This window comes from Aythya fuligula, chromosome 8 (assembly GCF_009819795.1).
Source record: "Aythya fuligula isolate bAytFul2 chromosome 8, bAytFul2.pri, whole genome shotgun sequence".
In the NCBI taxonomy this organism is placed as follows: Eukaryota; Metazoa; Chordata; class Aves; order Anseriformes; family Anatidae; genus Aythya; species Aythya fuligula.
In genome coordinates, this window is record NC_045566.1 from 32,268,804 (window position 1) to 32,280,194 (window position 11,391).

At 49.1% G+C, this 11,391-nt stretch overlaps 1 long non-coding RNA gene across 2 annotated transcripts; it reads left to right on the plus strand.

Moving 5' to 3' along the window:
• The first annotated feature begins 3,006 nt into the window (after positions 1–3,006).
• LOC116491667 lies at positions 3,007–9,687 on the plus strand. Of its 2 annotated transcripts, none has more exons than XR_004253510.1 (5): positions 3,007–3,060; positions 8,968–9,033; positions 9,120–9,166; positions 9,257–9,393; positions 9,527–9,687. It is a non-coding gene; the product is annotated as an uncharacterized LOC116491667 (long non-coding RNA). The 2 variants fall into 2 exon arrangements; XR_004253509.1 differs by lacking the exon at positions 3,007–3,060 and adding an exon at positions 8,865–8,892.
• Positions 9,688–11,391: the final 1,704 nt, after the last annotated feature.

Sequence of the window (11,391 nt, forward strand, 5' to 3'; positions counted from 1 at the left end):
AGCTAGAGAATAAGAAAGATTTGTCAAAGATGGGGGATTCAGCATATAACAGGAATTCCTAACTCGCCAACAGGACAGGGCATAGTAGAGCGAGCCAATCAAACATTAAAAGGATGGCGGCGAAACGGCCGGCTGTCCAGGAGCGTGGAGGGCCAGCCTCAGGCTGGCCGTCCCAAGCCCCAGGAGTCCACGTTCAGGAGACACGGGGACTGGCCGTCCCAAGCTCCAGAGTGCCAGCCTCGGGCAGCATGGCGGCTGGATGTCCTGGGGCCAGACTCAAGCGGCGTGGGGGCCAGGCATCCTGGGCACCGGGGATCCGGCTGTCCCAAGCCCCTAGGGTCCAGTCATGGGCGACACGTCTGCTAGCTGCACCAGGGTCCCAGGGCCGACCTTGGGCGGCTTGGGGACGATGGTCCCGGGGCCCGGGCATCGGCCTCGTGTGGTGCGGGGGCTGGCCATGCCACGGCACGGGGCTTGGTCTCGGGTAGTGCGGTGGCCAGCTGTCCCAAGCCCCTGGGGTCTGGCCTCTGGTGGTGCGGGGCCCAGTGTCCTGTAGCATGTTTTGAGCCATCAGCATAGCCTTTTTGGTAATAAGTAAATAAACCTGAGCTGCTGCTCCTCCTCTTCCTACTTTCTTGTGCTTTACCCCTCCCCTTTCCCAGGTGATTGGGTTTGCGTGCTGGGTGGGGCCAAATGAGCCCCAGGTATACCCTCAGAGAGCTCATTCAGCCTGGGCTGCTCTTTGGGGTAAGTGCTTTGTTTTTCTAAAAAGTCAGTTGCAGGGTTCTTTAGATGGGTCAGAATCTACGGACTCATGCATTTCGAAGTAGAGACTGATACACAAATCTTTTTGAGGTGACAACTATTGGGATCTGGTAAATTAAAGCAAACTGTATAGTAGTAGGTACCTTTATTGCATGCAGCTCTTCTTCAGGGGAGAAATCGTTATAGCATGTTTACAGATAGGATGACGATGTTACTTTGTGTGTTTGCTTTGTGGTTCTGGGACCCTTATGATTTTTGCAGAATGAGGGGGCTTTCTGTGAGTCTTTGCCTGTATATCAAATGTTATCAAAGTCAAAACCTTGCTGTTAAAGTGATGGAGCAGGGTTTAGAAGTCTCTGAGACTTCAGACCTTGCAGCCTTCAAGTCTTTATGTCCTTGAATTTACATATTAGAAGTACATTTATGAGGGGTTGCCAGGTACGTTGTTTTTGGGAAACCGTGGGGTACGATTCCTTGACCGCATAAGTCCAGTAATACCCAGAGAGTGAGCAGGGTCACCTTTTCATCTCTAAAGGATAAGTCTGTTCGGGCACACTTAAGCGCGGCGCCGCCCGGGCACATTTTTGCATCAGTAGTAGTCAGCGTTGCAGAGGAGGTGGGTGTCAGGACTGGCATGCTAGTGAATGCTGGTTCTCTGTTTTTGCAAGTGATGATGAACATGTTTGAGCTGATTCCATTTGAAAAAGTTCCAGTTATTTGCCTGGTTGTGTTGTCCTTTCAGTATTAAAAGCTGCAGCAAAAGCATGGGTGTCCTGTCTGCTCTCTGCATGTTGTTTAGGTAAGTCAGATTTAAAAAAAAAAAAAAAAAAAAAAAAATGAAAATGAAAACCAGCTGCTGCTGCTCCTGCTCTGTTCCTACTTCCTTGTGCTTTGTCCCTCCCCTTTTCCAGGAGATTGGGTTTGGGTGCTGGGTGGGGCCAAATGATATATGAGCCCCACGTATACCCTCAGAGAGCTCATTCAGCCTGAGCTGCTCTTTGGGGTAGGTACTTTGTGTTTCCTTCAGTCAGTTGCAGGGTTCTCTAGGCAGGCTGGAGTCTATGGATTTCTGGATTTTAAGTGCTTGGAATTCACTTAATAGAGGGATATTTAGTAGACGTTGCTGGCTCACTGTTCTTTGGGATGGTGGGATATGCTTCTGTTTTTGAGCTATATTTTAATCTCTAGATGCATAAACCTACTTGTGTAATTCTCCAGAGGACTAAAACCAGCTTGTTTACCTGCTACGTGTGGCTTGACAGCATAGATGCAGCATTACCAAGAGACTGAGCAGGGTTGTATCAGAGTCACCTCTTTCATCTGCAAAGGGCAAGTCTGTGATTACCCCTGCTGGGGCTGCTGTGTCTGCATGTCTTTTTGGCATTTGTGGAGCTCTGTTTTTTTTTTTGTGTGTGTGTGTGCATGTTCTAAGTTTTTTTTCTTTGTTTTGTTTTTTTGTTTTTTTTTAAGTGGCAAATAGTGTGTGTGCTGAGTGTGATTGGCAGGAGGAGGTGGGGAGTTGCTCAGGACTGGTAGGTTTGGTTTCTAGGAGTATGCGGCATCCTTCCTGTGCGATGCGACTGATTGTTGGGTGGGAACATTCCAGCTTGTGTGTCTTAAGCAATGTAGCTTGTGTAGTGTGTGTTGTGTGGCCCGGGCAGAGTTTGCTGTGGCGCTGTGAGCGAAGAATCTCAGAGCTGGTGAGCAGCTGAAGTAACGGAGCTGGGAAGAGAGGTATTGCAGCAGGTACGCTGTGGCTGTGAGGTGCCTCAGAGTATGCTTTTCTCTTGTCTTTGCAGGTGCTTTGTGCAGTCGTGGACAGGGAAGGGAAATCCTCATGTCATGAAGCTCTGAGGGAAGGATAGTGTTGTCAGCCTGGTCATCCCTTATCCAAAGCAAAGGGAAGATTGTTTGGTGTTTGATTGTTTTGGCGCATAATCTGTTCTGCACCTAGATGTTTCTTTCTACGTAAAAAAATGTTTGAGCTATTTCCAGTTAAGCAAGTTCCAGTTACTTGCTGGGCCATATTGTCCTTTTAATATTAAAAGCTGCAGCAAAAGCATGGGGATTGTTGCTTTTAGAAACACCCCAGTTCTCTTGTCTGCACTCTGCATGTTGTTGAGCTAAAGCAGATTTAAAAAAAAAAAAAGAAACACACACACACAAGCAACAACAACAAAAAACCACCATTGGGTGATTTGTTGTGAACGCAATGATCATTTAATCCCTTTGTTTTCCCAGGTGGTGTGGATGATACTGGCTGCACTGTTGGAGCTTGGATTTGGAGAGGAGCAGGTGAGCACAATCGTATGTAGCATCAGAAGTAATCAGCATTGTGGAGAAGGTGGGCATCATGGCCGGAGTGCTAGTGAATGCTGGTACTCTGTTTTTGCAGCTGATGATGAGCCTGGCAATTGACTAAGATGACAATCAGTGCCTATGTATTTCTTGAGGCGGAGGGACTTTACCATCCAGCAACATGAGAGCTAAGTTGGGGGGCACCTGGTATTTGCATATCTGGGGTGGCTAATGGGAGCTGGGAGTCAGAGCAGCATGGAGCCAGCTGGCTGAATAGACTTGGTGCCACTGTGAAGGTGGCTCATGCTGGGTCATGTTCAGGCTGCTTGTGGCTTGGTCACCAGGCTAATAGAAGAAGCGGGATTATTTTGTAGTGTGAGTGCGTGCTCCAGCTCCATGCAGGACAGTTTCCTTCAGTTTGTCTGTCATGTAGTGTTGCTTCTGCAGCATCTGTTCTGTGCTTCTCGGGTCTTGATATCCTCCTAGCTTTTTGCCCTGGACTGACTAGACAGACGACTTGGTAGCTGTGCTGAAGGGCCTCAAGGCTTGTTTTGTCATCATGGCTCTGATCTGAGCACTTCTTGTCCTGCAGTTGCTGCTTAAAGTGCAGATCTGTTTCAGGTCTTGTGCATCATATTCGGTTTGAGATCACATCTGTTTCCATCCTCACTCTTGCAGAAGTCATTTGGGCCGCATCAGGAGTTCCTGCTTGGGAATTGATTTCCTAAGTGTCTTCTTACGGGGTTTTCAGTCCCCATTCTTCTGGTCTCTTGTCGTAAAGGCAGGCTTTTTAGGCCTCCATCATCCCAGTTCTGGCAGTTGCTTCCAGTCGCATGTCGTGACATTTGAGTCTCTCCTTGGGTCTGCTGCAGAGCACCTGTTCTGACTTGCTTTTGCCGTAGGGCTTTCCTCTGGGGGTCACTTTTTCTTGCGCCTTGTGTTGTGTGTTTTGTTCATAGTGTTTGTGGCGTGCCTGTGTGTATGTGTTTGGTCTGGAGCTGTCCTGCCTGGCAGTTAGTGATGACAGCTAACGTGGCAGTGCATGGATGTACTAATACATTGTCTGGACTGTGTTGGTGAAGACATCCGGTCTGCCTCTGGGCACGTACTGAAGGGCAGCTGGCCCAGTCATCTCTGTGGTGTTTGGCAGATGTGTGTGTGTGGGGGGGAGTTGAAATGCTTGCGAGCAACTGCTCGCTTACCTGTATTCATTTAATAAATTGTAAACTGTAATTGCAAACCTATTTGGGACCCAGTCATGTATTACAACTGAGGGCTTGTCCGAGTGGGCTTTGGTTCTTGAATTCTGATGTGATCCAGGAGAGGTGCCCCACCATTTGGTGGCTTCTGTTCGAGTCTGGTCGGGACTAATGGCATCTTGAACCTGAACAAATGTAAGCAAAGTTTTGGATTCTTTTTTTTCCATCTCCCTTTCTGGCTGCAGCACTTTATTTTGCCTGTTTTTCTATGTGTGAAGTGTGAAGATCCGAACGAAGATGACGGAGTCGTAAGCATTTAAAGTGTATACCATTCAGTTGGGTGGGATTTGGATTCGGTTGCCTGTGTGTATGAGTGTGACTGAGACGGAACTTAGTTCCGAAGCGATTGTGGAGGTCTTCTAACCCCGGTTCCAATCTCCCGTGAGGGACTTGGCCGGTGAAGGACCGAAGCGATTCCTATAGGATTTGTGGGTGTGTGATAGGTCCTCGACCCCCTGCAAGACACTCTTACTAAGGTAACCAAGGGCTGTGGGAATTGCCATAGTAAAATTCCTAGATGGGTCAGACAAAATCGAAGACCAGAGACCAGAAGAAAGGGAGCAAATTACCAGTCATACCACCAGAAAGTCCATTAGGAATAACAGTTAAAAATTGGAACGATAGGGGCCCCAGAAAAGGAAAAAGTAAATAAAAATGGTCCAGTATTGTGTGATAGAATGGCCAAAGGAGCCTTTAAGACTACATGTCTTTTGGCCTGTTTTGGATCCTTTGAAAACTGTATTTGTCAGGCCTTAAATACATATGTTAATTCGAAGGAACCTTTTTGCCGGGAAGAAAGTGATTATGCAGGATTATGGATCAGGAGGACTTCAGGTCCTTTTCCAGCCTCAATATTTACACTAAAAGCAGGTAAGAAATTTGAAGAAGAAGAACAGGAAAAAGAAAAAGATAATAAACGGGAGCCGTTGGGTAACCTACCACCTCCATATCCTTACAATCCACCTCCGGTGGCTGTGGTATCTCCACCAGTACCACCGTTGCCCCAGCTTCCACCACCATCAGCACCAGAATGAGACCGACCTCTGGCTGCATGCACGAGAGGTAGGACTGCCGTATCTGAGAGAGCTTCTCTATATCCCTTAAGGGAGGTGACTGGTGTATAACTGGGTTGGAGTTTTAACAGTTAGGGTTTTAAGAGTTTCAGGGTTAGCGTGTTAGGGTTTTAGAGTTTTTTGCGTTGTAGTGTTTATAGTTTTTTTTAGTGTTAGGGTCCTAGAGTTTTATTTTTGGTCAGTTATTTAGGGTTAGTGTTTTAAGATCCTTTTTTTCTTTTTCTTTTTTTTTTTTCAGGTTAGGTTCTCCAGGGTTAGGGTTTTGAGCGTCCTAATTTTTTTGGGTTTGGGTTTTGAGCGTCCTACTGTCTTGGGTTAGGGCTTTGTACATCCTACTGTTTTTGGTTGGCTTTGGGTTTTAAGCATTGTGGAGGAATGGTTAAGTGAAATAGGACATGTGGATGTTAGGCAGTTAGGAGGCAATGGGCTATTGAAGTACCGTACTCAACTCACATGAGTCTGGCACGTACGCAGCTGGCTGAGAGCCAATCAGGCTCAAGGACACGATGTCCTTGAGCGATGGGGAAAGTCCCTAAGGCGGGACGGTGGCTAAAAGAAGGAGGAACTAACTGAAAAGACCGGGAAATGTTAGCCAATCCTGAGCTTAGTTTTTGCAATATGTATGAGTTGATTATGTTCAAACTAGATAAAAGGCGACTGAGCTATCCATTAAAGTTGAAGTTCACTGTTCACTCATATTGAGCATCTGTGTCTTCCTTCCATCGACAACAAAGCATCTTAAGTTTTGGGTTATGGTGTTAAGCATCCTAATGTTTTGGGTTAGGGCTTTGGGTTTTAAGCATCTTAATTTTTGGGTTAGAGTTGTGTGTCTTAATGTTTTCAGTTTGTGTTTAGAGCGTCCTAAAGTTTTGGGTTTTGGTTTGTGTTTTGAGTGTCCTAATGTTTTGAATTAAGGTTTTTTGCATCCTACTGTTTTGGGTTGGCTTTGGGTTTTGAGCATCTTAATTTTGGGGTTAAGGCTTTGAGCGTTCTACTTTTGTTGTTTAGGGCTTTGAGAATCCTAATGTTTTGGGTTTGGGTTTTGAGCGTCCTCAGTGTTTGGGTTAGGGCTTTTAGGCATAGGACTTCAGGGGTTTAGTGTGGTAAATAGTTTGGGTTAGGCCTCTAGGGGTTTCGAAGTTTTTTAGTGTTAGGGCTTGAGGCTTTTTTGAAAGGGCAGTAAGTGCTTGGGTTACAGTGAGTGCTGGTAAATGTATTTCTCGAACACTCGGCCTGTGACTGGCCAAGCCAGCTACCTGGGGAAAGCTGGTAGGTGTAGTTTTCTGGCACCCGGATTCCGGGAGGCCATGTTAGGTGCCCAGGCCATGCCGGGAGGTGTAGTTCTTGGACTCTGGACTTCCGGGAGGCCATGTTGGGTGCCCAGAGCATACCGGGAAATGTAGTTCTCGGGAACTAGGGTTAGGGTTATTAGAGTTAGGGTTGGGGTTGGGGTCAGGGCTGTTAGGGTCGGGGGGGGGGGGGGGGAGGGTTAGGGTGGGAGGGGGAAGGGTTAGGGTTAGATCCGGGGCTACAGGTAGGGTTAGATCCGGGGTTACAGGTAGGGTTAGGTCTCCGATGCCGGGTAGGGCTATGTTTCGGGATGCTCAGAAAGAGCAAACACAGAGGGTCCAGTTGCATGTGGGGCTGCGAGAAGGCTCCCCTGGGGAGTTCAGTTGTACCCAAAGCCTTCCTTTGGGGGCACTTTTGGATGGGCGAAAGGGGCTTTGAACGTTTTTTCTGGGGCCCTCTTTTGAACTGCTCTTCCATGCCAGGTAGGGCTATGTTTCGGGTTGCTCCGAAAGAGCGAACACAGAGGGTTTAGTTGCATGTGGGGCTGCGAGAAGGCTTTCCTGGGGAGTTCAGTTGTACCCCAAGCCGGACACTGACCCAGAGGCTCTGGCTTGTTTTCTCTTGCTAAGGGACAGAGAGGCACATGCAGTGCCCTTTAATTGCAAGGTGGCATCAGCAGACCGCTTTGCGCTTACCTGTGAGTCACCAGAAAGTGCTGAGGCATTGTAAGAAACCTCAGGTGAACCTCGGTGTGAGTCATCCACACGCTGGTATCCAGCATACTGGGGACAAGGCTTCTGGTGTGTAAATGACTCTGGTCACGACCCCCCCGTCCTTGTACTTGCAGAAACATAGCCTTCCTTGCAGTGTTGTCAGGGCCATTGGCATCTTGCCCGACCACTTGGTGATGCCTTGAAATGCCATCACGCTCCCTGATGAAAGGGCAAAGGAGGACAGCAGAGACATGCCCTGACATTCCTACTCTCGGTCACTGGTAGAGCACAGACCAAGAAGAGGAAGGTTGCTGTCCTAACCTGGCCAGGGGCTGGAAAGGCAACTTTTCTGATGGGCCGGTGTGCCAGAGCACGGGACCGAGGCAGCAGCCGCTGAGTGGCACCGCGTGGTTCAAGCTGTCACCCGGCAAGATATGGAGGTGACCGTGCTGGTTTGGAAAGGTCCGGGGGGCGCTCTAAGACCCGCTGTGGGTCTCCAGCCCCTAGCGATGGCTAGAAAACTGTCAGGAGATGTCCTGTGCTCCTTGGGAAGATGAGCCACGCTCTCACTTGGACAGAATAGTATCTGGTGGCAAGAGACCAGGACAGAACCTCCGCTTCTTACGTGGTGCCTTCTTTGTCACCAGGCAGGACCATACCACAGCCCTTTAGAGCTGTGGTAGAGCAGGTAGCAACTGAGGTGGAGTCAGCACACCAGAGGACACACAGCTCATTGCAGCTGTTTGCAAGGGTAAGGGCAAGTGTAAGGGTAAGGATAAGCATTAGGGTATTTGTTATGGTAATGGTAAGGATTAGGGTTAGCATAAGGTTAAGGGTAAGGGTACGAGAAAGTGTTAAGGTACAGGTTATGGTAAGGGTAAGGGAAAGGGTAAGAGGAAGGGTTAGGGTAAGTGTAAGGGTACGGGTCAGGGTAAGGGTTAGAGTAAGGGTTATGGTTAGGGTTAGGTTAAGGGTAAGTGTTAGGGCAATGGTAAGGGTTAATTTTAGGGTTAGGGTGAGGGAAGCGTAAGGGTAAGTATTAGGTTAAGGTTAAGGGTAAGGTTAAGGTTAAGAGTAAGTGTAAGGTTTAGATTTAGGCTTAGGGTAAGTGTAGCAGAAAGGGTAAGGGTAAGTGTTAGGATAAGGGTAAGGTTTAGGGTTAGGTTAAGGGTAAGGGTAATGTTTAGGGTAAGGGTAAGGTAAGCGTAAAGGTATGGGTAAGGGTTAGGGTAATTGTACAAGTAATTGCTAGGGTAAGTGTAAGCGTAAGTGAACATATAAGTTATTGTACGGCTTATGGTAAGGGTAAGTGTTAGGGTAACGGGAAGTGTAAGGGTAAGGTTATAGTTAAAGGAAAGAGTAAGGGTAAGGAAAAAGTAAAGGTAAGGATTTGGGTAATGGTAAGGGTAAGAAGGGTTAGGTAAGGGTTATGGTAAGGGTTAGGTAACGCAGTGTACAACCTGGGGCGTCACACGCAGAGCTGCCTCTGGCAAGGTGAGTGAGGAACAGATGTAGCAGTTGTGTTGTAGGTCTCACTGTTCCTCTAAGCATCCCCTCTTTGTCTTTTAGAGGTGTTGTAGCTGTTTGAAGAGGGTAGATTGAAGCATCTGCCTCGGGGGCTGGTAAGCGGCAGAGGTAAGGGAGCAGATGAGAGTAACTTACCTAGTTGTGCTGTGTCTTTGGATGCTGCATCGGCCTATGCGTTTCTTTTTCTTTCACAGGTGTCTCGCACAGGCTCAAAGGAGCAAACTGCACTCTGAAGAGCTGTGTAAGAAGAGGGGCTGGTCATGAGCTGGGTTGGAGCAGAATGACCAAGTAGCACAAGGTGACTATGAAAGGTGTCTGTCTTGCTTTGCAGGTGCCGTGGCAAACTCTCCACAGAAGTGGATAAGGATATGAGATAAGGCCAGAGAGCGACAAGGAGCGGCACGTGCAGGGATGGTTTTGAAGCGCTGCGGTGGCTTACTCTTCTGTTCATCAGGTGCCACAGGCAAGGTGGGTTGTAACATCAGTCGTTATATTTGCATGAAAGCAGTTCACTTGAATGCCACAGTGCATCTGAGTAGGGTGTTCTAGCAGAACAAGCTTGTCTGGCACAGCGGTGCCTGATGGCAGTGTGTTTCCTCAGGTGAAGAGGTGCCTGAAGCCCCATCCTATCTAGCCTGCACACAATTATCTGAGAATGAAAGCTGCTTTCCAGTAATTCAGAAAGCCAAGTTACGTCTCAGCCTTGAGCATCTCGGGCTTTTGGGCCTGTCTGTAACATTTGGCACCAGCACTAATACTTTTTTTGGCATATTTTTAGCGTTTGGGGCCTGTGTCTGGGATTTGGGCCCTGTCTCTGATTAAGGAGGTATTGGGGAGGCATTGGGGAGGCAAGGACAATCCCCAGACATGGACTGTATATCTCGAAACAAGACACTGAAACTCATGATAAGGAAGCGGCAGACGGACAGAGAAACAAACGTAAGGACTATAAATCTCAAAACTGGACATTGGAATTCATTATAAAGATACAACAAACGGGAGAATTAGCAACAACCAGCTCTTGCAATTAAGAAACCTGCCAATTCAGCAGATTCCTGACCAAAGGTGAAAAGTACACTGTGAGGAAGACTCGGGGTCTTCCTCCCAAAGACCCCTGCCCACAATTCTTGGGAGGCTCTACGCAGGCGCAAGGTGCCAAAAGGCTAATTAGCATGAGAAGCGAGGGAAGGCGGGGATAGGTAATGCATATGTATAGGTGCTTGTAGAATATTGATAGATTGATTGTATAAATTCAAGACTGCTTTCCGCTTTAGGTATGCACGATAGGTGGAGAGATCCCCCGTGCATCCAGCGCTGCAATAAAGAATATACCACTTAAAGGAATTTCGGCTTCGATCTTTGAATCATCTCAAAACACTGGGGCTTTGTCCTGGGTTTTGGAGCCTGCCTCTAGAGTTCAGGGCCTGTGATTAGGCTTTTGGGGTCTGCGTCTGGAGGCCTGTATCTGGGGGCAAGGGGGGAGCTGATTGTAGACCCTTGGGGCCAGCATTGAGGGGGTTGGGAGCTGACTCTACACCTTTGGGGCCTGCTTCTGGGGGGGGGGGGGTTGAGACCTGCATCTGGGGGAGGGGTGGGAGCTCTTTGTATTCCTTTGGAGCCTGTGTCGGGGGGGCGGAGGGGGGGTGGGGGGGAGGGGGAAGGGGAGGGTTGGATGGGAGCTGCTTGTACACTGTTGTGTACACTGTTGGAGCCTGGGTTGAGGGAGGAGGTTTGGAGCTGCTTCTACACCTTTGGGCCTGGCATCGAGGGTAGGGGGTTGGGTGCTGGTTGTAGGGGCCTGTGTTTTGGGGGGGAGGGCTTGGGGCCTGCGTCTGGGGGAAGGGTGGGAGCTGCTTGTACACCTTTGGGGCCTGCATCTGTGGGGGGTCAGGGTCTGTGTCTAGGGGGCTGGGAACTGCTTGTACAATGTAGGAATCTGTTTCTGCAGGGTGGCTGGGAGCTGTTTGTACAACTTTGGGGCCAGCATCTGGGGGTTGCTGGGAGCTGCCTGTACACTGTAGGGGCCTGTGTTTGGGGGGGCTTGGGGGCCTCCCTCGGGGGGGGGGGGGGAGGGTTGGGAGCTGCTTGTATAGGGTAGGGGGCCTGCCTGGCAGGGGTTGGGAGCTGCTTGTAGAATTTGGGGCCCTGTGTCTGGGGGGGGAGGTTGGGGCCTGTGTCTCAGGGGTGTTGGGAACTGGTTGTACACCTTTAGGTCCTGTCTCTGGGGGGGAGCTACTTGTACACTTTTGGGGTCTGTATTTGAGGGGGGTTGGGAGCTGCTTGTGCACTTTTGGACCTATGTTTAGGGGGGCTGGGAGCTGCTCATGCATTCTAGGTGCCTCCCTTTTGAGAAGGGTTAGGGCCTTCATCTGTGGGTGGTTGGGAGCTGCTTGTACACTATAGGGGCCATGGTCTTGGAGGGGGGTCTGGGCTGTTTATACACCTTTGTGGCCTGTGTTTGGGGAG